This window comes from Ascaphus truei, assembly GCF_040206685.1.
Source record: "Ascaphus truei isolate aAscTru1 chromosome 2 unlocalized genomic scaffold, aAscTru1.hap1 SUPER_2_unloc_4, whole genome shotgun sequence".
In the NCBI taxonomy this organism is placed as follows: Eukaryota; Metazoa; Chordata; class Amphibia; order Anura; family Ascaphidae; genus Ascaphus; species Ascaphus truei.
This window is the reverse complement of record NW_027453818.1, coordinates 423,762-449,236: the sequence shown is the minus strand read 5'-3', so window position 1 is coordinate 449,236 and position 25,475 is coordinate 423,762. Positions and strand designations below refer to the sequence as shown.

The window sequence follows — 25,475 nt, the reverse complement described above, 5'->3', positions numbered from 1 at the left end:
GTGTGTGTTCATAATCACAGCAGTAGAACAGGTCTTCACAGCTAGCAGGGGCATAGAGTATATCACCAGACCTCACTACACACACGGGCACAGAGTATATCACCAAACCTCACTACACACACGGGCACAGAGTATATCACCAGACGTCACTCCACACACAGCACAGAGTATATCACCAGATCTCACTACACATACGGGCACAGAGTATATCACCAGACGTCACTACACACACACGGCACAGAGTATATCACCAGACCTGACTACACACACGAGCTCAGAGTATATCACCAGATCTCACTACACATACGGGCACAGAGTATATCACCAGACGTCACTACACACACACGGCACAGAGTATATCACAAGACCTCACTACACACACGGGCACAGAGTATATCACCAGACTGCACTACACACACAGCACAGAGTATATCACCATACGGCACTATATACGGTGGGAGATTGTCACTATGTTTCTCACCAGCCCACAGTACTATTATAAAGTGAAAAATAGGCACAAAAAACTTAGTATGTGACCCTTACTTAATAGTAGAGTCAAAATAAGTGTATGTCACAGATATACATACATATAAGTGAATAAGTGATAATAAAACAGTGGAATACAAATAATACATTTGAACCCCCTGTTCAAAACCCTCTGGTGGAATTCGTCCTCACTTGTCCCAAAGGTGTAGAATTTGGTTCTAGAATCCAGGAGGAGCATGAAGGGGAAACAAAAACACAAAGATAATCTAAGTTTAGAGGTTCTTTAAAAAAACTTAGTGAATGTTGGGCGAAATCTTGGCTCTTAAATATATTAAATGAAGCCCCGGTCCCTTAGTCTCCCAATACCCCTCCCCCTCCTTGCCTTCGTTGCGGTCGCGGGTGCCGCTGTAGACGACGGACCTGTCAGCTGGCCGGAAAGGTGGGGGCCAGAGCAGGGAGCACTCGGGAAGCTCCGCGGCGAACCCGGGTAGCGGGGGCCGCTATCTTTAAGTGCGCACGCATGCGCAGCAAGCAGGCAGGCCAGTCAGGGCTTTGCGCATGCGCAAACGGCAAAGAGAGCGGCGGCCATGACACATATGTCACCTTATCCACTCCAGCCAATGGGTGTGTGAGGATTCCCTGCAATAGGGATAGATATTTTTCGCGTGCTGAGGCCACTTTAGATGAAGCTGGGAGCTGGGTAAGTGAGGGTGCAGGGGAGCCGTAGCCCCTTGCACTAGGCTAGTCACCCCCATAGGCCCCAGATAACTATTATCATTGCCCCAGCTTGTGGTTACTTCAGGGACAGGCCTTAAGTAAGGAATCTGCTCCTTTAGCTGTTTGATTAGACCAAGGAACCACTCATCGGTGCGTAGCCGGATCACTGGGTCTGGGCCCAGACTCCCTCTAGATAGAGACTATCTGCACGGAGGATTACGCCACGCAGTGACTGCGGCCTGCGGACTGGAGACGGACCAGCCCCAAGGTATAGGCGGTACTGTGATATTATCCACGCCGGAATTCACCCCACACGTAGGCGGACGGCACGTCGGATCAGGCGGATCCCTTTATGTTATCCTGCTTTACCCGGGTGCCGGAGCCCCGGGCAGGTACCTATAGTAGTGCACTAACACTCCACGGGATAGCGCTATTTCCAACACTTTGGGTCGGCCTGGACATAAGGGACATCAGGGAAATTGGTGCCCAGAACCCAGGTACTTTGGGGATACCTATGTTGATATGTGCGGTGGTGAACTTCTATACGTACAGTTATATGCATATTACTGTTTGGTACAGAGTACCAAGGTTATTAGTTATAGTAAAACGGTTGCTAGCTTATATTATGTGCGTGCATTACTATTATTATTGACTGGGCCCCCGTCATCCGTGTACCCTTCCATTGAACGACAGACACTTACAAGACTCCAAGCCAGTATACAATCCCGGGCCACTCCACTCTTGCCCCAGGTGGACCCAGCGCAGGAAGAATTCTACCTCAGCTAGTAGAAGCCCTGAGCCAGGCCTCCCATTCCCATCAACACCGTAAACTCAAGATATTCTCAGGGACTAGACCCACGCCGGCGGGTGAGGCTGAATTTGAAGAGTGGAAAGACCACACGGAACATGTGCTCCCGGAGTGGACTTGCTCTGACGCAGTAAAATGGCAACGAATTATTGAGTGCTTACGACCAACTGCTACGCATATGGTGCAGTTTTACGACAATAAACACCCTAACGCCGATGCGACAACTCTGATCCAGGCCCTAACCCGGACAAACGGTGTTCCTAAGGACGCCGTGTCATTACTGGCCAAATTCTACTCTCTCACGCAAGTCGAAGGAGAAGAAGTGTCAGAGTTTCTTCGTCGGATCCAGTTGGCTCTATGGCCTCTGGTAAAGAAGGAGGTTATTCCTGCGGCCCAAGCTAATGGCGTGCGAGTCCAGCAACTTCTGCAGAGCACTTTGCCTATGCACCCGGTGGTGATACGAGTCAGTTGTACTCTCTCTCCAGACCAGCCTCTAGATTTCAAAGATTTAAGGATAAAGTACTAGCTCAACAGAGAAATCTACGGTTGCACCGGTCCAAACCCCAGAGTGACTCTACGAAACGAGAGAAGACTGCTACATCTGCCAAGGGATATTATCAAGATGGTCAGCGCAAACCTCATGGACCTCATGATATTGATGGAACCGGATGAAAATAAAAGAGGAATAAAAGAGGAATAGAAACACAATATTAGTGCATCATATCCACATGTGTGGGGGATGGGGGGGGGGAGGGGGAGGAGGGGGGGATGGGTGTGGAAGGAGGATACGCTGAAAGGGTTGATGGTGATTTTCCACTATCTAATCAAAGAATACATAAATATATGGATTCAATGACTCACACGGCCTTGTGTGGTGTCTCTCCCTCAACGCAGACTGTAGTGGGTTAATGCAGACTCATATACTGGAGTCTCAATACACATAAAACTCACACGGCCTAATGTGAGTTCTTGCCCTCAGAGGGTGGTGTCCTGTATGGATGGTGGCTGGTCGTCTCAGCAAAATATCCCCCAATAGGTGTGGTGTGTGAGTGTCTCCTCTCCCCGTTTCCCAGAAGACCAAAAAGAATGTGTGCAAACCAGGGTTAACAATTTAACAGGTCTTTATTTGGTAAACAGTGAAGACATGAGCATGGAACATGCATACATGTTGTGAAACATAAAAGATATAAAACAACGTGAGGAACCTGACGAAGCTTATTGCGAATCGCGTTGTTCCCTGCCGGAGCTCATTGAGAGAGGGACCCAGCACACCGCAGGACATCCGGTGCAGATCCCCTCTTCTGGTTCCACTGCCGGACGCGCCAGTGAGAGCAATAACGGAGGAGGAGATCGTATAGGAGTGTACCAGGCGGCTGATGCTGGGCAACAGAAGTTGCTATTAAGTGTGAGTGTGCTTTTTGTTTTATTTCTATCTATTGCATTTTGTTTAGTTCATTGTGTCATAGATTGTTTTATATCTTTTATGTTTCACAACATGTATGCATGTTCCATGCTCATGTCTTCACTGTTTACCAAATAAAGACCTGTTAAATTTTTAACCCTGGTTTGCACACATTCTTTTTGGTCTTCTGGGAAACGGGGAGAGGAGACACTCACACACCACACCTATTGGGGGATATTTTGCTGAGACGACCAGCCACCATCCATACAGGACACCACCCTCTGAGGGCAAGAACTCACATTAGGCCGTGTGAGTTTTATGTGTATTGAGACTCCAGTATATGAGTCTGCATTAACCCACTACAGTCTGCGTTGAGGGAGAGACACCACACAAGGCCGTGTGAGTCATTGAATCCATATATTTATGTATTCTTTGATTAGATAGTGGAAAATCACCATCAACCCTTTCAGCGTATCCTCCTTCCACACCCATCCCCCCCTCCTCCCCATCCCCCACACATGTGGATATGATGCACTAATATTGTGTTTCTATTCCTCTTTTATTCCTCTTTTATTCCTCTTTTATTTTCATCCGGTTCCATCAATATCGTGAGGTCCATGAGGTTTGCGCTGACCATCTTTACACTACCACTGCCACGCTAAGAAGGACACGGGGTTCCCTTCTACAAGGTCAAGCGGCAACCACAAAATCATCAAAAGGGCCAGTATATATTTCTATATACTCTTTTACACCACGAACACAACCTCACATTCATATTTTTATTATTCTTAATAGAGTTAAGGCGTTGTAGCATTTTTTAGCCACACAATCTAGGGAACGCCCCAGTTCAAACATCCTCTAAGGGATATTATCAAGATGAACTAAAAAGAGCAGCGATCGCAAAAGCCAAAGAAATCGAAGGCGAGGAGGATTCCACTGCTCACAAAAATCCTACTGCTACACCCCACTCCCCCAAGAGGGAGTCGGCGGCCTCCAGGGCTGAGACCCCTCAGAGTTGTCCAGTCTGCTTCAGGTGCAGCCAAAAAGGGCACTTCGCTAATGCTTTCACGGGAACAAGAAAGGTCTGATCCGACCCCCCCCCAAAGCCATGACCTGCACGGCGCAGACTGAAGAAATCCCCTCTAATTCTTCCGAGGGCTCAACTCCGCCAAGCATTGGAGAAGCCGTAACAACGGACGCCTACATTCTTGTGGGGCCAGCTGCCATCATACGCATCCTCGTAGAAGGCATTTACGCAACCGCGTTATTGGACACTTGGTCTCAGGTGACCATTGTGTATCGCTCGTTCTATGATCAACATCTGAGTCATCTGCCATTGCAAACTGCGGACACCATGAGACTTTGGGGACTCAGTCATGAGGACTACGGAATCGACGGCGTGGTGAAACTTCGGCTGGCTATACTACAATTGAATACTGGCAAGTCCCATCCAATGGACGTGGAGGTGTTGATATGCCCCGAACCGCAAAAGCATTCCAGCGCTCCGATCATCTTGGGAACAAATATCGACGTGGTACGTGCAGTATTCCGTGCATACCTGAAAGACGCCTGTGAACTACCCCTATTGGCTCTAAACATCCAACCCAGTATGATGGAAGACTGTCTGAACCTGGATGAAGTAGAATATGGGGACTTATTCAATACTCATGAAGGAGTGACCATGATTCCCCCAGGGGGAGTAGAAGTTATGTGCGCGGAATGCTGTTATCCAGAGCGAGACGAGGCCGATCAGCTCTTCTCCTTTGAGAGTGCACCCGAAGAAGATGCCTATCGCGGCTACCGACTTGTGTCTGAAATCCGAGAGTGGAAGGGTGGAATGCCTATGAATGTCAAGGTATATGTTCACAACATCTCTCCCTATCCCATGCCCATAGACCAGTGACAACGATTGGATCGGATATACCCTGTTACCTCTGTCGATATGATGTCCGCCCAAGTAGATGATGCAGCACCGCCGGAGCAGGCCACGGAGATGGCCTTTGACTTCAGGGAATCCGCCTTGTCCGCTGCATGGAGGGCTCATTTGACTGCCAAGGCGGAAGAACGAAAGGACATATTTTCCATGCGTGAAATGGATGTGGGCTTTAGCCGAAATGCCCAACACACTATCCGGCTAAGTGACACCACCCCGTTTCAGGAACGATCCCGTCATATCGCCCCTCGAGATGTGGAGGATGTGAGAGACGTGTTACAAGAGATGGAAGCGGCGGGCATTGTGACCGAATCCCGTAGCCCCTACGCATCGCCGATTTTGGTGGTGCGGAAGAAGAATGGGTTGGTGCGATTGTGTGTTGATTACCGGACCCTGAACAACCGTACCATACCTGATCAGTATACCCTTCCATTAATTTAAGAAATTCTCAATGCGCTGTCGGGAAGTCAGTGGTTCAGTGTATTGGACTTGAGATCTGGGTACTACCAGGTGCCTATGAGTGCAGAAACCAGGAGAAGACGGCTTTCGTATGCCGCCTTGACTTCTACCAATTCCCTCGCATGCCCCAAGGCATTTGTGGAGCTCCAGCAACGTTCCAGCGGTTGATGGAAAAGACAATCTGAGACATGAACTCCTGGGAATGTCTAGTTTATCTGGACGATATAATTGTCTTTGGTAAAACTTTGGAAGAACGTGAGGCACGGCTAATGAAGGTGGTGGATCGACTGGGGCAAGAAGGTCTGAAGTTATCCTTGGATAAATGTCGATTCTGCCGTACCTCGGTGACCTACGTGGGACATAAGGTATCCGCCGAAGGGATAGCCACGGATCCCGCCAAAATTGAATCAGTGATGGAATGGCCAAGACCCGGAAATATTATGGAGCTACACTCATTCCTAGGATTCTGCGGATACTACCGCCGTTTTGTAGAAGGGTATTCCAGCAGAACCAAAGCTCTTAACAATATTGTAGGGAATAAAGTGGCCTTCTCTGAATTACGTGTCGTGGATTCATTGTGATGTCAATCCAAGGCTCTACCCGCTGCCTACTGTGACCCCGATGGGATGAACGTCACCCCTGATAAAATTATCTCGTGGAAATATATGTTACAATATCAAGTAAGGGACCCTGTACCGGGCCTTATACGCCAGGCGGTGCAGAAAAACAAACTTGACATGCTGAAGCATGCTCCCAGCGACCTTGTGGCGATACTCATGCGAGAAGCTGACAAATTCCAGCTAGACAACAGTCTACTGGGTGGTACCATCCAGAGAGGAAACAATTGGTACTACCCCGAAACTTACAATATCTGGTCCTGAAAGCCTTACACAATGAACATGGCCATCTGGGCGTAGACAAGACTTTTGGGTTGGTGCGAGATCGGTTCTTCTGGCCCCGGATGCCTGAATCAGGGGAGCGACACTGTCGTCGGTACTCCCGATACATCCAACGTAAGACCCTCCCTACCAGAGCCGCCGCCATGGCTCATCTGAAAATCTCGGGTCCCATGGACTTGGTGTGTATGGACTTTCTGTGTATTGAACCGGATGCCAGAGGCATCGGTAACATGTTGGTCTTCACGGATCATTATACTCGCTACGATCAGGCCTTCCCCACCAAGGACCAGAAAGCCATCCCAGGGACTAGAAAGCCATCACCAAGCCACTAGGGACTAGAAAGCCATCACCAAGGACCAGAAAGCCATCACATTACTATGTGTACACAGTACTAAAGCTAAAGTACTATGGGAGCGATACTTTATCCATTAGGGACTGCCAAACCGTCTGCATTCGACCAAGGTCGGGACTTCGAAAGTAATCTCATTAAGGAGCTGCTCAAACTACTAAATATTACTAAGTCTCAACCCACCCCATACCACCCATAGGTTGAGAGGCCTTACTGGAGAGATTAAACAGGACTCTCCTGGACATGCGTGGCACGTCAAAAGGATCTCAGAAGAGCGAATGGAGTAAGCATGTAGAATCTTCGGTGCATACCTACAATTGCACCCGCCATGAGTCCAAAGGGTTCACTCCTTATTTCTTGATGTTCGGGCGAGAAGCGAGACTTCCGGTGGATATACGTCTGAGTGTATCTACCGATGGGATACACAACATGATGCACTTCAGATACGTCCAACGGCTACAAGACAGTCTGCAAAACGCTTACCAGTTAGCCGAGAAAGCTTCTGCTCGTTTGAACGCTGATAATAAAAAATGATATGATCATAAGGTCCGTCATCGGGAGATTCGTCCTGGTGATGCCATTCTATTCTGCAATCTAGGAGTCTTCGGCAAATACAAACTGGCTGACCGCTGGCGTGACGGAGTCTATGAAGTCGAATCACAGATGCCAGGTCTCCCAGTATATTGTGAAAAATCCTCCCGAGGGGGGTGAAAGCGCCGCGCAGCCGCAATAAGTCGATGAAGGCTGATAAGTGACTGAAAGAAGCTTTATTCACACAATGTGCAAGCGGATCCTCTGACGCGTTTCAGCCTGTCAGGCCTTTGTCAAAGAGTGATCCGCTTGCATAAAAAACATCTAGTTATAGGGTGTTTTAATTGCTACACCTGTTCGTATTTCCCAATACATTCGTGCACCAGGTGTCAATCATCACGCCCCCCACAACATTGACGTCACATAAAACACAGTATAGAAAGAAAGACAAAATGACCAAAACACCATTGCTTACAACATAAATCATAGCGTTGTATCCAGATATGTAAAGCAATGTATTAATGATTAGGTCATATTAAAAACATATGTATGCACACTTCATGTCTTAATTAAGCAATAAGTTGATAAACATAATGCAGTAATATTGCAGTAATATACCCATGGGTTTGGATTCAATTCTTGTTCAAAAGACAATGGAATATATATATATATTGTTATATTGTATATTGTATATATATATATTATTGTACTCCAAATTATCAATTGCTATATCTTTCTGATGACATTGTTGCTCTTTATATACATATATATATATATATATATATATATATATATATATATATATATATGTATATAAAGAGCAACAATGTCATCAGAAAGATATAGCAATTGATAATTTGGAGTACAATAAAGTACGGAATTATGATCAGCATTGATATGTCAAGACAATTAAATAAAGCATAGAAACAATTGATTGGAAGATCTAAATGAATGGAGGAGGGAAGGGGGAAAAACAGTGGAGAAGGGTAAAAACAAAAAAATGGGAGGGGAAAGGAAGAAAGATAGGAAGGGAGGGAGGGGGGAGGGAAGGGGTGTGTGGGATAAGCGGGGAAGGGAAAGGGGGGAGGGAGGGGATGGAAGGGGGGGTTCCAGGGGAAAAGGAAGGAAGAAAGAAGAAAAAGAAAGTAGGAGGGGACCAAGAAGAAGAAAAGAGTGTATATATGATAAGCAAATTTGAACCCACATAATCACTCAGGATTGTGAGATTGAAAAGATAATAACAGTAACAAAATCTAAGGCTAAACAATGAAAGACATAAATAAATCAATCATGGAGGAAATGTTTCAATTCCCATTCAACATTTAGACCAAAAGGTTGCAAAGTGTTCAATGAGAAAATCCATGACATTTCTTTTTTGTTAAGGCGATTAAGCCTGTCACCTCCTCTTGCATGAACAGAGACATGTTCTGCACCAAAAAATGTAAAATTCTTTAACCCACCGAGCGGACATTGTACGAGATTCTTAGCTACTGGGTGGAAAAGGTCATGTTTATTTATTAGTCTAATGTGTTCGGAGATTCTAACATATAATGATCTGACAGTTCTATCTACATATCTGTATTTACACCCACATGTAATCACATAAACAACATGAGTAGTTTGGCAGTTGATAAAAGTATTGATCCTATGTCTACTGCTGGGTAATAGTGTACGTATTCTTTTAGTGGGAGATGCATATTTACAGTACTTGCAGAAACCGCATGGAAAAAAAACCTTTAGGTATATTTCTTAAACTTGATTTTTTGGATTGAAACATACTTCTGGATATGGACGTGGCTAATGTGTTGGCCTTTCTGAATGCGAACTTTGGACCCGATCTGGTATATGATTCCAGATCTAGGTCCAGTTTGAGTATGTTCCAGTGTTTAGAGACTATTTGTCTAATCTGTGACGCCTGTTTACTGTATTTTGAAATAAACAATGGACTATCAGTAAACTTAGCTTTTTTGAGTTTGTCCCTTTCTTTATTGTGTGTCAACAGCTCTTCTCGATCCATCGAGTCAGCATTCAGAAATGCCATATCAATATTTTCTTGAGTATATCCTCTAGATAAAAACTTAGAACTCAATATTTTAGAGTGTTCCAAAAATGTTTCTTGGTTGGTACAAAGGAGTTTGTATCGCATAAATTGTCCTTTCAGACATGAAGTGTGCATACATATGTTTTTAATATGACCTAATCATTAATACATTGCTTTACATATCTGGATACAACGCTATGATTTATGTTGTAAGCAATGGTGTTTTGGTCATTTTGTCTTTCTTTCTATACTGTGTTTTATGTGACATCAATGTTGTGGGGGGCATGATGATTGACACCTGGTGCACGAATGTATTGGGAAATACGAACAGGTGTAGCAATTAAAACACCCTATAACTAGATGTTTTTTATGCAAGCGGATCACTCTTTGACAAAGGCCTGACAGGCTGAAACGCGTCAGAGGATCCGCTTGCACTTTGTGTGAATAAAGCTTCTTTCAGTCACTTATCAGCCTTCATCGACTTATTGCGGCTGTGCGGCGCTTTCACCCCCCTCGGGAGGATTTTTCACAGTGCCTCTTATCATCGCCTCCACGCCGAGCTGCGACGAGTATCCCTTCCTCCTGTGACCAGACCCGGAAGTCTTGCTGTTGCCGCCGGTCAGGTGACCACCCACCACGATGGAGCGGGTGCAGGATTGGCGGTGAAGAGGCTATCGGTCGCTTGTGAAGCTGGGGGGCTACTCCTTACCCCATATCCATACAGCTCCAGGGAGAAGTCTGCAGGCAGGAGAAGTTACATCGCTGGAGGACGTTTCAGGCATGGAATGAGTTACCCCTGAGTCAGCTACGTGAGTCTTTTTATCTCAACTATATGGTGCTCCTAGGGAGCCTGTTGCTGGAAAAAAATATCACACATTTATTTTATATTATTCTTATTTCTGGGGTCTACCATAGCCTAAGTCCCAACATACTAACATACTACTGAGCAGCATTGTGCTACTTCTGAGCGCCTGGTGGGTCAGTCGCCAGATTTACCTGTTCATACACTCCCAGTATATTGTATAAGAGACAGTGAGGGCCGAGAAAAAAGCTGGCACCGCAATTACCTCATCCCTATTCCACAACTGGAGGAAGGAGATCCAGGGATACCGAGTACATCATTAGATGGAGAGTCAGAACCAGTGGAAGCTAATGTATGTATGTATGTATGCATGTCTTTATTTGTATAGCGCCATAAATGTATATAGCGCTTCACAGTAGTAATACATGTCATATAAATAACAAATATAAATAACAGATCATGGGAATAAGTGCTTCAGACATACTGTAAAAGTAACATTGAGGAAGGAGTCCCTGCTCCGAGGAGCTTACAATCTAATTGGTAGGTAGGGAGAATGTACAGAGACAGTAGGAGGGAATACTAGTAAGTGCGTCTGCAGGGGGCCAAGCTTTGTGTCATGTGTCCATGCTTATCCAAAGCTAATGAGGGAACAAGTCTGTCCAGAATGGAGTGTCCCTCTCAAAGGGGACCCCAACACTCTGTGGCACCTCCCAGGGCCTTAACAAACAACTTCTAATAGGGGCACTCCAATGAGTACTCCCCTGGACCCTAGAAGCCCATGCTTCCTGCCCCAAAGAGACTTTTCAGAGACATTTATACCCTCAATGGGAGAGGCTGACACTCAAGACTATGCACATTACTCTCCAGAAGAAGTAGAGACATAGCTTCGCAGAAGCCAAAGAATGAGGTACTCTCCCAATCGGGTAGCGTACGATTCATTTGGGGCACCCCACTATGAGGCTCAGCAGTCGTCTCAGGCCAAGATACATTCTGTTATTGTGTTGTTCACTCAATTGTATAATCTCATGTAGAGCATTGCAAGGTGTTAAGTTATATACTTGTACCGTATTTTCATTATATAACTCTTGTGTATATGGTTATGTTTGATATCCAAGCGAGTTCGTTAGGATTTTACCAGGGGGAGTGTGTAGCCCAGGTCCCTTGGTCTCCCAGTACCACCCTCCTTGCCTTCGTTGCGGTCGCGGGCGCCACTGTAGACAACGGACCTGCCAGCTGGCCAGAAAGGTGGGGGCCAGAGCAGGGAGTGCTTGGGAAGCTCCGCAGCGCACCCGGGTAACGTGGGCTGCCATCTTTAAGTGCGCACGCATGCGCAGCAAGGAGGCAGGCCAGTCGAGGCTTTGCGCATGCGCAATAGGGCAGAGTGAGCGGCGGCCATGACACATAGGTTCCGCAATGGGGAACTACATTTCCCAGCAGCCATGGGGGTGGAGTCACCTGATCCACGCCAGCCAATGGGGGTGTGAGGATTCCCTGCAATAGGAAAAGATATTTTTCGCGTGCTGAGGCCACGTTAGATGAAGCTGGGAGCTGGGTGAGGGTGCAGGGAAGCAGTAGCCCCTTGCACTAGGCTAGTCACCCCCATAGGCCCCAGATAACTATTATCATTGCCTCAGCTTGTGGTTTCTTCATGGACAGGCCTTAAGTAAGGAATCTGCCCCTTTAGCTGTTTGATTAGACCAAGGAACACTCATCGGTGCGCAGCCTGATCACTGGGTCTGGGCTCAGACCCCCTCTAGATAGAGACTATCTGCATGGAGGATCACGCCACACAGTGACTGCGGCCTGTGGACTGGAGACAGACCAGCCCCAAGGTATAGACGGTACGGTGATATTATCCACGCCGGAATTCACCCCACGAGTAGGTGGACGGCACGTCGGATCAGGCAGATCCCATTCTGTTATACTGCGGTACCCGGGTGCCGGAGCCCTGGGCAGGTACCTATAGTAGTGCACTAACACTCCACGGGATAACGCTATTTCCAACACTTTGGGTGGGCTTGGACATAAGGGACATCAGGGAAATTGGTGCCCAGAACCCAGGTACTTTGGGGACACCAATGTTGATATGTGCGGTGGTGAACTTCTATACGTACAGTTATATGCATATTACTGTGTGGTACAGAGTACCAAGGTTATTAGTTATAGTAAAACGGTTGCTAGCATATATATTGTGTGCGCGCATTATTATTATTATTGTTCCTGTAAGAGGACCATCCCACCCTGTTGGGATCCCTTACAGGTGGAGGCGCTGTATCCGAAGAATCAGGTAACCCCAGGCTCCCAGCGGCGGAGGTTCAGGCCTTCTGTGATCAGGTAACGCACCACACACGGTAACACAGGTGTCTTTCCACACATGGTCCCTATCTGCCGGGTGGGGGGCAAACTGTGTTACATACATAATGGCCAGACTTCGCCCAACATTTACTAAGTTTTTTAAAGAACCTCTACACTTAGATTATCTTTGTGTCTTTGTTTCCCCTTCATGCTCCTCCTGGATTCTGAGAATCTCACCAGCACCAGGTGCAGCTCCCACCAGGGGGCGCTCACCGCACCTTGCTTGGGAGCCCACCAGGGGTCACTGTGGCATATGAGCTCAGGAGGAGCTGGATAGAGGCGCTCTGGCCCCCCTCTTCCCTCTCTATGGTCCCTCTGCTGCAGCCGGATATGCTGGTGTGTGAAGTTTGATTCCGGCAGGAAACACTGATCCTGAGCACAGACTGTCCCACATCCTGAGGGGGGAATCCAGGTCACTCCCACAGGGAAGGACTGAGAGATCACAGGGGCTCCCCCCACCCTCCATAGGAAGTACACACACAGTGAGGGGGGGGATAAAGTGCACATCTCAGGCACTGAGGGGGGGACACACTGAGGAATAGGCTCTGCAGCCTCTAAGTCCCTTTTCCTGTGTCCCCCTCACATTGCCCACCCCCTGCTGCACAGAGATCTTCAGCCTGTGTTATTGGGTAAGTGCTTTCCTCCTCCTCCCTTCCCCTCCCTTGTGTGACCTGTGCACATTATCCCAGTGCTGCTCTGAGCTTCCTTACACACAGGAGCCTGAGAGGCTGAGCCTCTGATAGTGAGGGGGAGCCTCTGGCACTGGGGGGGTTACTCCTCCTGTATCACAGGGACTGGGAGATAATGGGGGTTATTTTACATTGGGAATTAACATTACGAATCAGTGAGGATAAGATTGGGAAAGTTATTACATAGAGTTAGAAAGTAATTAGATTGAGGGAGTATTGGTTGGAGTTTAACTCCTTCATTACCACAGGGGCAGCATCCTGTGTGTGTTATGGGCTATAGCTTCTCCGTGTGAGGTTGACACGTTTGCCCGGGGACAGTCCTGGTCTGACAGTATGTCCCAAATATCTGCTGCATTCCCAAATATCTGATGTCCCAAATATCTGCTGCATTCTCTCATGTCCTAGTTTTAAAGAATGTCTGGGACAGGGGGGGAGGAGGTCTGCAGAGGAGGGGGGGGGGGGAGGTCTGTGCAGAGGAGAGAGGGGGTATGTGCAGAGCTGGAGATGTAGAAGTGAGGCACAGAGCCCTCTTCCCTCCCCCAATCTGTAGTGCAGAACTACAGCTGAGAGAGAGATGGGTGACCCCCAGGCATAGAGGTGGGTGCTGTGTCTGGGTCTCTGTATGCGCCGCCATATATGTAACCCTCTTACCCCCACCCTAAGTGCGATTGAGGTGGGTAGGTGTATCTGACTACTTATCAGTGTGGTGCTGTACCTGTTTGGCAACCAGGAGAGCTGAGCTTCCGCCACGGGGAAACTGGGGAGAATTACTCTTACTACTAATATATGGTGCAGTGCGTCCATCTGCGATGGCTCCCTGCAGAGTGGGAGTTGTTCCTCGCAGGACACATACAAATGAACACATACACTGGATGTGAAATAGCAACGGCCTTTACTATATGCAGAATGTAACTTAACACATACATCAGCAATACACAACAAGATATACAGGTAAACCCCGTTATAGCGCGGTCCTCGGGGTCCACCCCGATACCACCGCGTTAGTAACGGGGTCGCTCTAATTTTTTTCAAAAATGGCCGCCGCGCGCCTGATTGGGAGGGAGGGAGTGAGGAGGGAAGGTGTACGCCAGGATTGGGTCCTCGATGGCCCGCGGCATCTGCTGTATGTCCCATATCAGGGCCTGGTGATCGTCAGCTGCGGTACAGATGTGGCGTGGAGTGCGCGCGCGCTCTCTGCGCAGCCCGGAGTGCGCGCGCGCTCTCTGCGCAGCCCGGAGTGCGCGCGCGCTCTCTGCGCAGCCCGGAGTGCGCGCGCGCTCTCTGCGCAGCCCGGAGTGCGCGCGCGCTCTCTGCGCAGCCCGGAGTGCGCGCGCGCTCTCTGCGCAGCCCGGAGTGCGCGCGCGCTCTCTGCGCAGCCCGGAGTGCGCGCGCGCTCTCTGCGCAGCCCGGAGTGCGCGCGCGCTCTCTGCGCAGCCCGGAGTGCGCGCGCGCGCTCTCTGCGCAGCCTGGAGTGCGCGCGCGCGCTCTCTGCGCAGCCCGGAGTGCGCGCGCGCGCTCTCTGCGCAGCCCGGAGTGCGCGCGCGCGCTCTCTGCGCAGCCCGGAGTGCGCGCGCGCGCTCTCTGCGCAGCCCGGAGTGCGCGCGCGCTCTCTGCGCAGCCCGGAGTGCGCGCGTAGTGTGGGCAGCGCGAGTGTAGTGTGGGCAGCGCGAGTGTAGTGTGGGCAGCGCGAGTGTAGTGTGGGCAGCGCGAGTGTAGTGTGGGCAGCGCGAGTGTAGTGTGGGCAGCGCGAGTACAGTGTGGGCAGCGCGAGTACAGTGTGGGCAGCGCGAGTACAGTGCGTGAAGTGAGAGTGTAGTGTGTGCATTGTGTGCAATGAGTAGTGTGTGCAGTGAGTGTAGCGTGTGCAGTGAGAGTGTAGTGTGTGCAGTGAGAGTGTAGTGTGTGCAGTGAGTGTAGCGTGTGCAGTGAGAGTGTAGCGTGTGCAGTGAGAGTGTAGCGTGTGCAGTGAGAGTGTAGCGTGTGCAGTGAGAGTGTAGTGTGTGCAGTGAGAGTGTAGTGTGTGCAGTGAGAGTGTAGTGTGTGTAGTGTGTGCAGTGAGAGTGTAGTGTGTGCGTAGTGTGTGTAGTGAGTGCAGTTTGCAGTGTGTGCAGTTTGCACGTGCAGTTTGCAGTGTGTGCAGTGAGAGTGTGTGCAGTGAGAGTGTGTGCAGTGAGAGTGTGTGCAGTGAGCACTGTGTGCAGTGTTATGCCGAGAGTGGAGATAGGTCGTAGTCCAAGCCGTATTCAAGGGGTTACCAGAGTGAGCGTTGTCCAAGGAGTGCCGAGATCGAGAGCCAGAGGGGGTAGTCGTACAAGCTGCGTCAGAACCTGTGAAACCACTGAGAGAATCCAGAAGTACTTCCATACAGAGACTATGTCGAGCAAAGACTGAGAGCAGAGAGGAGCTAGATAAAGCAGGAAGGTCCAATTAGGAACGGAGGCGGGACAGGAAGAGCTACAGGGAGACACTGCAGATTGGTGCAGGCATAACAAGCCAGGTGAGTCTTGTTAGTAACCTGAGTATGCCCGTGCAGTGTGCGGGGGCGGAGCCTGAGGTGCAGGGGACGGGAATAAGAGTGTGCAGACTGAGAGCGTGCTCCGTAACTCGTGTACGCGTGTGAACCGAGCCAGTGGATGGTGCAGGTGTGCGTGCAGGAGGGCGCGCCCGGCGCTGAGCAGAGGAATAGCCGAGGGGAGTGATCCCGCGGCAGGGGTGAGGAGCCGTGAAGGCCGGTAAGGCAGGATTGTTTTGTGTGTCCAGGGGCTCCCTGCGGGGAGGGAATGCTCTGTGTGGGGAGCGAGGAGAACGCCGATTCCTGACATGCAGTGAGAGTGTGTGCAGTGTGCAGTGTGCAGTGTGCAGTGAGAGTGTGTGCAGTGAGAGTGTCTGCACTGTGTGCAGTGTGCAGTGAGAGTGTGTGCAGTGAGAGTGTGTGCAGTGTGCAGTGAGTGTGTGCAGTGAGAGTGTGTGCGGTGTGCAAAATAAAACGGGAGCCACGTGAAAACCGCGTTATAACCGATTCGCGTTATAACGGGGTTTACCTGTATGTACCACTAGCTGGCAGCTATAACCTTGCCCCTAACTGGGCTATAACCTCCGTACCCCCTAACTGGGCTATACCTTTAAACCCCCTTCCCAACCCTGTGTCCAAAGAGTCCAAGCCCACCCAAGTGTGTGAACAGGCCTGTCACATGTGAGGAGCAAGGTAAAGTTGGTGCACGTGTGGAAGGTTGTAAATACCTGCCCAGGTGTCTCTACACCTGGGTGTCTTCGCAAAGGATCTACCGGCGCCGCTTGGTCCAGCGCTGATCTGTATCTCCGCGTGGGATGGGGTCCCACTGGATGTCCCACCGTAAGGACAGTCTCTGGATCAGCAACACAGCTTTCAGGAACATGCAGCAAACCCTTTCACTGGGTCCCTGCACTAAAGAACTGCAGCAGGGCCTCTCTCTCTCCCTGCACTAAGTAACTGCACAGGTACTGTCACTAGGTCCCTGCCTAGCACACAGCTGAAGGGGCACAGGGTCCTTACCTAAGGGCCTGTCCCTATGAACACCCTGTCACGGTAGCTTGTGACAAGTTGTAATTTACACCAAAACTATATATAAATATATATATACCTGGGTTTGAACTGGGACGAGACTTAAGATATAATAAAGTGATTTTATTCCTTGATAAAGGTGAACACACAATAATGTACAAATAACAGGGAAAATATAGACACTTACTTAAAGATTATGGCAAGAAAGCCATCAGGATCACAGACTGGCCACTTCTCCCATATTTCAGTTGACATCACAGCAAAACAGGCAGGATACATGCATGCATGAAGATCATTTGCATGAAGAACAATGAAGAACTTTGCATGAACAACATTTGCATGAAGAACATGAACAACATGAACAACTTGGGTAAAGGGTGGCTTTGACTTATATACTATGTCAAACTCATCTCTTTAACCCTAGGTGCCGCAACGGCTAGCAAAAAGTCTTTGAAGCTCTTTTGGCTTCCATTGAAGTGTGAATTACCACATTTACAAAAACATCCACTTCCCTTGGTCCCTAGGCCAAGCATAACAATTAGCAATTTGGTCTTTGATGACCAGGCTTGTAAATTCTCCTTTCCTGCTCATCACAACAGGGGTTCCTCAGAACTCAACCAAAGTTTCATATTTACTGCAAATCATTGCATAACTTCCGTTCCGTAATACACACAGTCAGGTGAGATATATTAATACAATCTGTGACACCTGACGTTCGCAGAGAGACCCTACAGTACAGTGTAATATGAAAATTAATAGAGATATTAATATCTGGCATTTAGCAGCCGTTACATATACAGTGTTTAGACTCCAAAAGATGGGCTACATCCAACGGATACACATATGTAATTCTTATCATGTTCAGCCAAGGACATCTCATAATATTCTTATATTTAATAAGGTCACCCATTCAGATATCTTATTTGGGGTAGCTCCACCCTGGCCCCATCAATAAAACCTTTTGAAGTAGGCTTGTAGCTCCTCGCATAAACAATTAGGTAATTACCTGTTGATCACTAGGTGATATGCAAGCTTCCTCACGGGAAGTGTATATCAAACGTGAATAGACTCATATGAGGCACCATTTGGTTCCTCATGCATTACAAAGGTAGGCAGAGGTTATTAGCATTTGGGATGCGCATTGTAAAATTGCCCCAGTGAGGCACAAATATCAAAAATATATGTCCCCCATCTGCATCTATCATGTGGGGTTCTAAAACCTTCTCTTCTCTAAGACACCAGCTAAGAATACCTTGCTGGCAGGCAAGACAGGTTAAAATATCCCCCCCCTTTCCCCTCATGCTCCAGACATCCCTGCCCAGCAGCTATTTCTCATAAGAGGCCACCCATACAAGGCAATCCACTTACACGCTGACACAGGCAGTTGCAGGCCCATGAGGCAAAGGGAATACACAGATAACGCATTAATTAGCCCACTGGGCTTACACAGTTAACCCCTTAAGTCCCAGTGTGTGTGTTATGCAGACACTGATTAACCAGACATTACAATGGAACAGGGGAACAGGGGAAAATACATTTTCATGTTATAACAAGGGTTAAATCACATTTCTGGGCCTCAGCCCAGTTAACCCCTTGTCTCCCTGGTGAGGTTGGAGGGGGGCCCTTGGGGGGTAACCCCGTTAGTCCCGGGCCAAACCCTCACTACCGTCACACACCCACCCTCTCTAGTGGGGGTCAGGGCCTCAACTCTAGCCTGGGGATTTCTGGCCTAGGGCATAAGCTCGCAGCTCTCTGCCCCCCTTCTTTCCCTCTCTGTTTCCTCAGCCTCACTGTCCCTGCACACAACATTGTATCTTCTTTGCAGCATGAGAATCTGTCAGCCTTAGTGGCTGTCTGACTGCATGTGATAGAGGTGAAAGGGCAGTCCCCAGATGCTGCTGGGAATCGTAGTCCACTCAGGACCTCTTTCCTATGGGAACCGCGTGCGCAATCTCTCCTGCACCTGTGCGAAGCTGTAATGGCCGCCGCTACGCTTAACTGCGCCTGCGCAACCTCCCAGAGCTCCTGCACACTTGTAATGGCCACCGCTACCCTTGCCAACCTCTGCGCATTGTGCGAACCTCCATCCACAACCAAGATGGCGGCGCCCACCGGGAGAAGTCGCCGTCCCCTTCCCCCACTGCCACAGGGGTAAGGCAGGGGGCAAAGGAAGATCAGGGGAACCGGGGGTGACCCCCTTACATATAGAAATCCAAGCATGTGGTAGCCTTGCGTCTGTAGCATACAAGGGGTTAACCCCTCATTTTCTAAATGTTGCAAATGTACAAAGATCACAGAAAGCAGTGTACACACCTGCATTTATTAATACACACACACAACAAGCAGTGTACATACACAGCTATAAACCGTACATGCATGTAAACTGGCCCATGTACGTACATACATAAACAAACATCTATAAATAGGCAAACATACACCCACTAATATGTACAGTACATGTGATTTGCTATAAAGGTGTGCACATAAATGAAAGTGTGTATATGTATGTGACAGTGAAGGGATTACCCAAGCTTATAATAAAGGTCAAGCCCAATTGGATAACCCTGATCCGTGTGTTAGGGTCTTAGAGTGTCAGCTCTGGGACCCAGATGTAGAGAATGTATTACTGCAACTGTATACTAATTTACGACATTAAAGAATTATGTGACTTTTGCCTTTCCTGGGATGCTGGGATCGGGAGATTTCTAGGCTGTAAGTTTCAGGGTGGGTTTGACAGAGAAAGTCTTTGCAGAATGTGTCTATGTAGCGGGGTTCCGGGTTATGGGATACCCCAAGAGTTGTATCCAGACATTGAGTGATATCCTCGGATACAGCTAAGCGCATTACTCCGCCAACCTCGTACCCTGAAAACGCTCTTACGACACCGCCAGAGTTCCTGCTGCAGCATCTTCCAGACAAGGTGAAGGGGTTAAAATATATCTGCAGGTATACACAGAGTCCTTAGTATAGCAAGGGGCTCCCCGGTATAGCAGAGGAACTCACATCCATGCCCAGGTATCCTGAGCCTAGAGTAGGGGTTCAGGAAGGTGCTCACGCTAAGGTTATGAAGCTGAGCAGATTTGCAGTGTGTTTTTTTTTATTTCACACTTTTTTTTTAATTGGAAATATATAATCAAGGATACAGAGTTGTCATGAGCACATGACTGAAAAGGGTACATGGAAATGTCCAATAAATATTTTAACATACTGATGCAGTTACCAGTATTAGAACACTTACCTGAGAAATTCCTGGGAGATTCTGGGGCAGTCTCACAGTAAATGCCTCAACATTTCTGTAAAATTCTTAATGGCCCATCGGATTAACACAGCAGCTGGTCCCTGCAGTCCCATTCAGTTTGCAGGGACTCCCTGCTGTGTTAATCCTATGGGCCATTAAGAATCTCACAGAAATGTTGCAGCAAGGTTGAGGCATTTACTATGTGACTGCCCCAGAAAATACCCAGGCAGAGTTCTAATACTCGTTGCTGCATCTGTATAGGATAAAAGGGGGGACGGGCAGACAGGAGGGGGAGTTGGATGGGGGAGAAGGGGGGAGGGAGAGGGAGGCCCTTACGACTTGGACCTAGGTCAGCCCTGGGTGTCGGGACTCCAGCCACGGGTCAATGTTCCAAATTGACAAAAGGGGTTCAATTGATAAGTAGTTTATTTCAATACATAGTATAGTATGATCATACTCATTCAAAAGTCTACAAGACTCTCTCGGACAGGGAGTGTCCAGGCAGCAACCTTTATACACTTTTTTGGTTCCTTTGTCTAAAACTGTTACTAGGCAGATTACACTAACCACTCCTTAATTCTTAAACCAATCATCTTACAGCTCATTAAAACTGGCCTCAAACAGCTATGAATAGGTTCTAGGTACCAACTCTCACTAGCAATGTGGGCGTTACTTTAAGCACAGTCGTAAATCAACTTAGAAGCGAAATCTCTCATTTACACCAGACACATTCTTACTCACAAAATGGAAACTGAACATCACTTTCAATCCTTCTACAGAGACCCCCCTCCCCCCAGTCCATTTCAGAAATCTATCAACAGTATCTTCAAATACTGATAGCCGTGTTGGCTCAGGATCCTGAAATATTAGTGCGTAAATAGAAGATACTAATACCACACTAGATAACAGTACTTGTAAAGGATCTGTAAGGGAGTGAACACGTACAGGAAATTCTCATACACAAGATAACATAGGCTGTAAATCACTGGGACAAGTACCCTAATAAACCAAAGTATAGAAAAATAGGATGGTTGGATTTACAGTAGCCGGTGTGTAATTGTGGTGTCACATATGTAATATATTTGATATACCACAATTCAGCCAGCAAATGTCAAAAAGGATCAGAGCTCAACTGAGTCCTCTCTGTGTAACTGTAGGCAATGGTGAATCTACACCATTACTATGGCTGGCTTGACCTCCGGTTACCTATAGGGGATCTGCAGCAGTGATCGAGGTAGGTGTATATATCTATCACATATCATCAAATCCGGTACACTTAAATGGGACTGCTAAGGTGAGTACTTAGGGTCAATGGTAAGCGTATCGGTTTTGATCGCTGCTGCAGATCCCCTATAGGGATTTATTTGGAGAGGTGGCATAGAATGCATGGGGGAATATACTTTTAAACGTGCTTGGTGGATTGGGGGAATCAAAGTGCGTTTCTTGTTAAAAAAAAAATATCACCTTTTGATTTTTTAAATTCTTGTAATGCAAGTTTTCTTCTTTTTTTTTTTTTGCCGAATTTAGGCCTTTTACGTTAAGGGAGATAAGCTTTATAGAAGACATTTTGTGGGGTGTTTGTTTGTGAAGCTAAAGGCCTCACAGCCCCTTGGTTTCCCATGAAAGGGGACTAGAACTGGATTGTGTAGGAGCCGCAGCGGGATTTCGGGGCCCACGGCTAGCCTTTGTAAGGTTGGGGCCCTCCGATGGGAAGGAGGGGGAAGGGAGGGAGAAACAGTAGGAGGAGGAGGGAGTTGTGGGCCTAACAGTGCCCTGAGAGAGGATCCTTAATCACCAAGGTGAAGAAGGAAAGGGGGCTGGAAACCCCTGGAGAGCTTCCTGAGCCGTAGAGCATGGCTGGAAGCCGGTGACGAGGACCGAGTGACCTCCGAAAATTCAACTGAGAATCATTAGGAGAGTATTTACAGGTGGGGTAGGGGTACAAATATATAGATAACAGAGATTATAAGTTTTTAGTGGTGAGTGCAGTTACCTTTAACCTGGTAGGGGGGGGGAAGGAGGGGGGTACATAGTGTGAAGCATATGGAGCATTTGCAGTAGAGGCCTCAGCCTTTTGCTTCTGTAAAAATCAGTTAATAAAACAGCATTTGCAACGTATAACAATCCTCTGTACATCAGCTATTAGGGAAGGTGCTCATAAATAGTGTGTAAATTAGATACCGGGAGGGGGGTTTCAGAACCCGCTGCTTAGTCTTGATGTAGGGGGGGGAGGGAGAACATGAGATGAGATGAGAACACGATGAGAACATCATATAACCTGCATTTGGGAGCAATTCAAATGCATATTGGCACGGTGGTATGGGGTCTTTTCATTACATCTGGGTGCACAAAGAGATGCCCAGGTTTCTGGGTCCAAAGAGGGAGTGAAGGAGAGGGGGGGGGGGAGGGTTACAAGATAAATACATCAAACAACATACAAATAAGAGCAATGTAAATTCACATTGTGAGGAGTTCTTTTCCTTACACCCTGTGGAGGGGTGTCATTGGGGGTACAGCTGTCGGGGGGGGGGGGTGGAGGGAGGGGCTTCTGCTTAGGGAGAGTATATACGACCTTCACCAAACGAAGTTCACACTCTGTGTCCAGGGTGCCAAGGCCAGTGTCCTGGGAAGGGTCCAGCAGCAAGGGGGCCTCATTCCTTCAACAGATAGAGACATAGTCGTACAAATCCTCTCCTGACGGGCTTTTGGGTACGGAGGTTCCAACACTGTGGAGGTATGGGCAGAGAAGGAGGTTGGGTATTCTCTGGGTTCTAGTGGGGGTTCTGCGTCGGGCTGTCGGACTCTTCATTTGTGCCCCAGCCATCGAAGACCTGGTCTTAGCTGACATCTGTATGCGGAGAGGGGGAGACTTGTGACCAGGGGTGTCTGGGATCCCGGAAAGAGACATCTTGTTGGTAAGTTCTGGTGTAGAGCAGCTGGAGATGATGGGAGGGAAGAGGGGGTCCTTGGGGGAGGTGGAAGGGGGGGGAGACGGGAAAAAGGAAGGGGGAGGGCCCAGGTATGGGGATCTGTGCTTCAGGACTTGCTCGTCCGGCGGATTGGAGGCTTTGTAGCCTGCCAAGAGGGAAGGCCGTTTTCTTTTCCCTCAGACACCCTCATTGGATCGGAGATTAGATGGGGAGGTTATGGCCTCCTCTGATTTGCTAGGTATTGGGATGCTCGTAGGATCTCTTTGGCTTCAGGTCTTTCTGGGTCTCTGGAGGGCATCTCTCGGTCCTGCGGAGGAGTGGTTAATCCCTGCGACTTCAAGAACTCTGGCCTAGAAATGGAGTGGTATCGGCCATCTTTAAGGATAACAAGCTTAAAGCGGAAACCCCATCTGTACTTGATGTCTCTTTCCCTAAGGATCGCCGTGAGGGGCCCCATCTCCCTACATCTGTCGATGGTGACTTTGGAGAGGTCGTCAAAGATTTGGATTGGGTTATCCATCTGGAGGTCATTTAACCCTCTACTGGCAGACATAATTCTTTCTTTGGCATAGTAGGTGTGCAGTTTAACTATTACGTCTCTGCGGCGATTTGGGTCTGCCGACCTGGGGGCCAGTGCGCGGTGTGCCCTGTCCATCTGAAGGTCATGGTCTGACAGCTCAGGTACCAGTGTCAGGAAGGTTCTGCGGAGGTAATCCTGGAGGGCGTCAGGAGAAACAGACTCAGGAATATTTCTTATGCGCAGGTTCTGTAACAAGTTTCTGTAGAGGTTATGTATCTGTGTCTTTGGACAAAGCATTAGTAAATCACTACATCTTGCTTATGTTTGGCCAGCAGTTTCTACTTCTACATTACAAAGAGAAATACAGGGAATGTTTCTCAAGAGCTTGCAGCTGTATTGTTTGGGACATTTTACTGCTCTTGTGCTATTGTATAAAAGACAAACTGAGAACAACAGAAGTAAATAAAGATTACAATTAGCATAGTGAGTTAATTCTCTCAGTACTGCAACAGCCCCTATAAGAAAGATAAAGCTAGCAGATTATATTCACCCTTTCAATCCCTGAGACTTGTAGAGCTGACATATAATTTTAACCCCTTCAATACCCTCCTTTTGTTCTAAAAGAACAACCATTTTGGCCAAACCATTCATATACAGAAGAATGGTATGAACATGTATGAGTTATATTATTCCTGGTTACATATTGATTACAAAAATCAGTACAATCGTCTAGTTTAATTTCTACGGAGTCCCGGAGTATGTATATTTCACCTCTTTTCTGAACTGGTTGATTGTACCTTAACATAACAGGTGAGTGTTGACGTACTTGGTGTAACACCTTCCCTTAGAAATTATGATAACATATAGCTCCTTCCTGTACTTTATGACTAAGGTGTAACTTGGCTGGCTCTTTCTTATCTGGAGTAGAATGCTTTGCTTTAAAATTCCATGACAGTTTATCAGAAGTGAGCATCCTAAGCTCTTGATAACTAATTGGGATGGGCACATAAGGGTAACCAAAATTTAGACTTTGGGGCCCGTGTCCACAAATCCAACATGACTCATTTGGTCTAACCTCTTTATGCACTGCCATTGCTGTTTTGATATATATTATCTTGTTCCCATGAGGTTGCATGTAACTCCCTTTTTGTGTCGCTCAGAATATTCTGTACAATTGAACATACAACTGGTGGGTGTAACATTTATATATGTGTATGTCTCCGTGTGTTGCATATAACAGGCAGTTAGTCCCGCAATTAGTCCCCAGATTATAGCTATTATAATAACCACATGGTAAATATTAGGAGCTTGCTGACGGGTCCAGGATGGGTGGACCACGGGAACCAATTGGTGCGGTCTTCACACGGCTTGCGTGTATCCATGTTGGGCTGTCTTCTGTCAAGATTGCAGTATGGGTGACGGCGATGACGGTGGTTGGTTTGCCGAAGGGAGGATCCAGTGTCTTGTTTTTGAACAGTTGCTTGACCAGGACCGTGTCACCTGGTTTGAAAGGGTGTGTTGGCGTACCTGTGGGACAAGGAAGAGACATAGATACATCACCATAGATGCCATTCAACTTGTCAACAAGGTGTATTACATATTCCTGTATTATACAATTCAGGTCGCCCTTTGTTTTTGTTACCCCATGAGTCTTTGTCCATGGGGTAGGGAATGGCTTACCCATTAGTATTTAAAATGGGGAGAGCCCAGTTGTCTTATTAGGGGTCATCCGTATTTCCGCTAGTACAGCGGGCAGGTGATCTGGCCAATTATGG

At 47.9% G+C, this 25,475-nt stretch overlaps 1 long non-coding RNA gene across 1 annotated transcript in view; it reads left to right on the top strand.

Annotated features, from left to right (window-relative positions):
- Nucleotides 1-13,129: 13,129 nt before the first annotated feature.
- LOC142473282 (uncharacterized) overlaps nt 13,130-25,475 on the top strand; it is a 42,281-nt gene continuing 29,935 nt past the window's right edge. The window contains exon 1 of the long non-coding RNA XR_012790024.1: nt 13,130-13,411. This is a non-coding gene — a long non-coding RNA (uncharacterized LOC142473282). The remainder of the gene's footprint in view (nt 13,412-25,475) is intronic.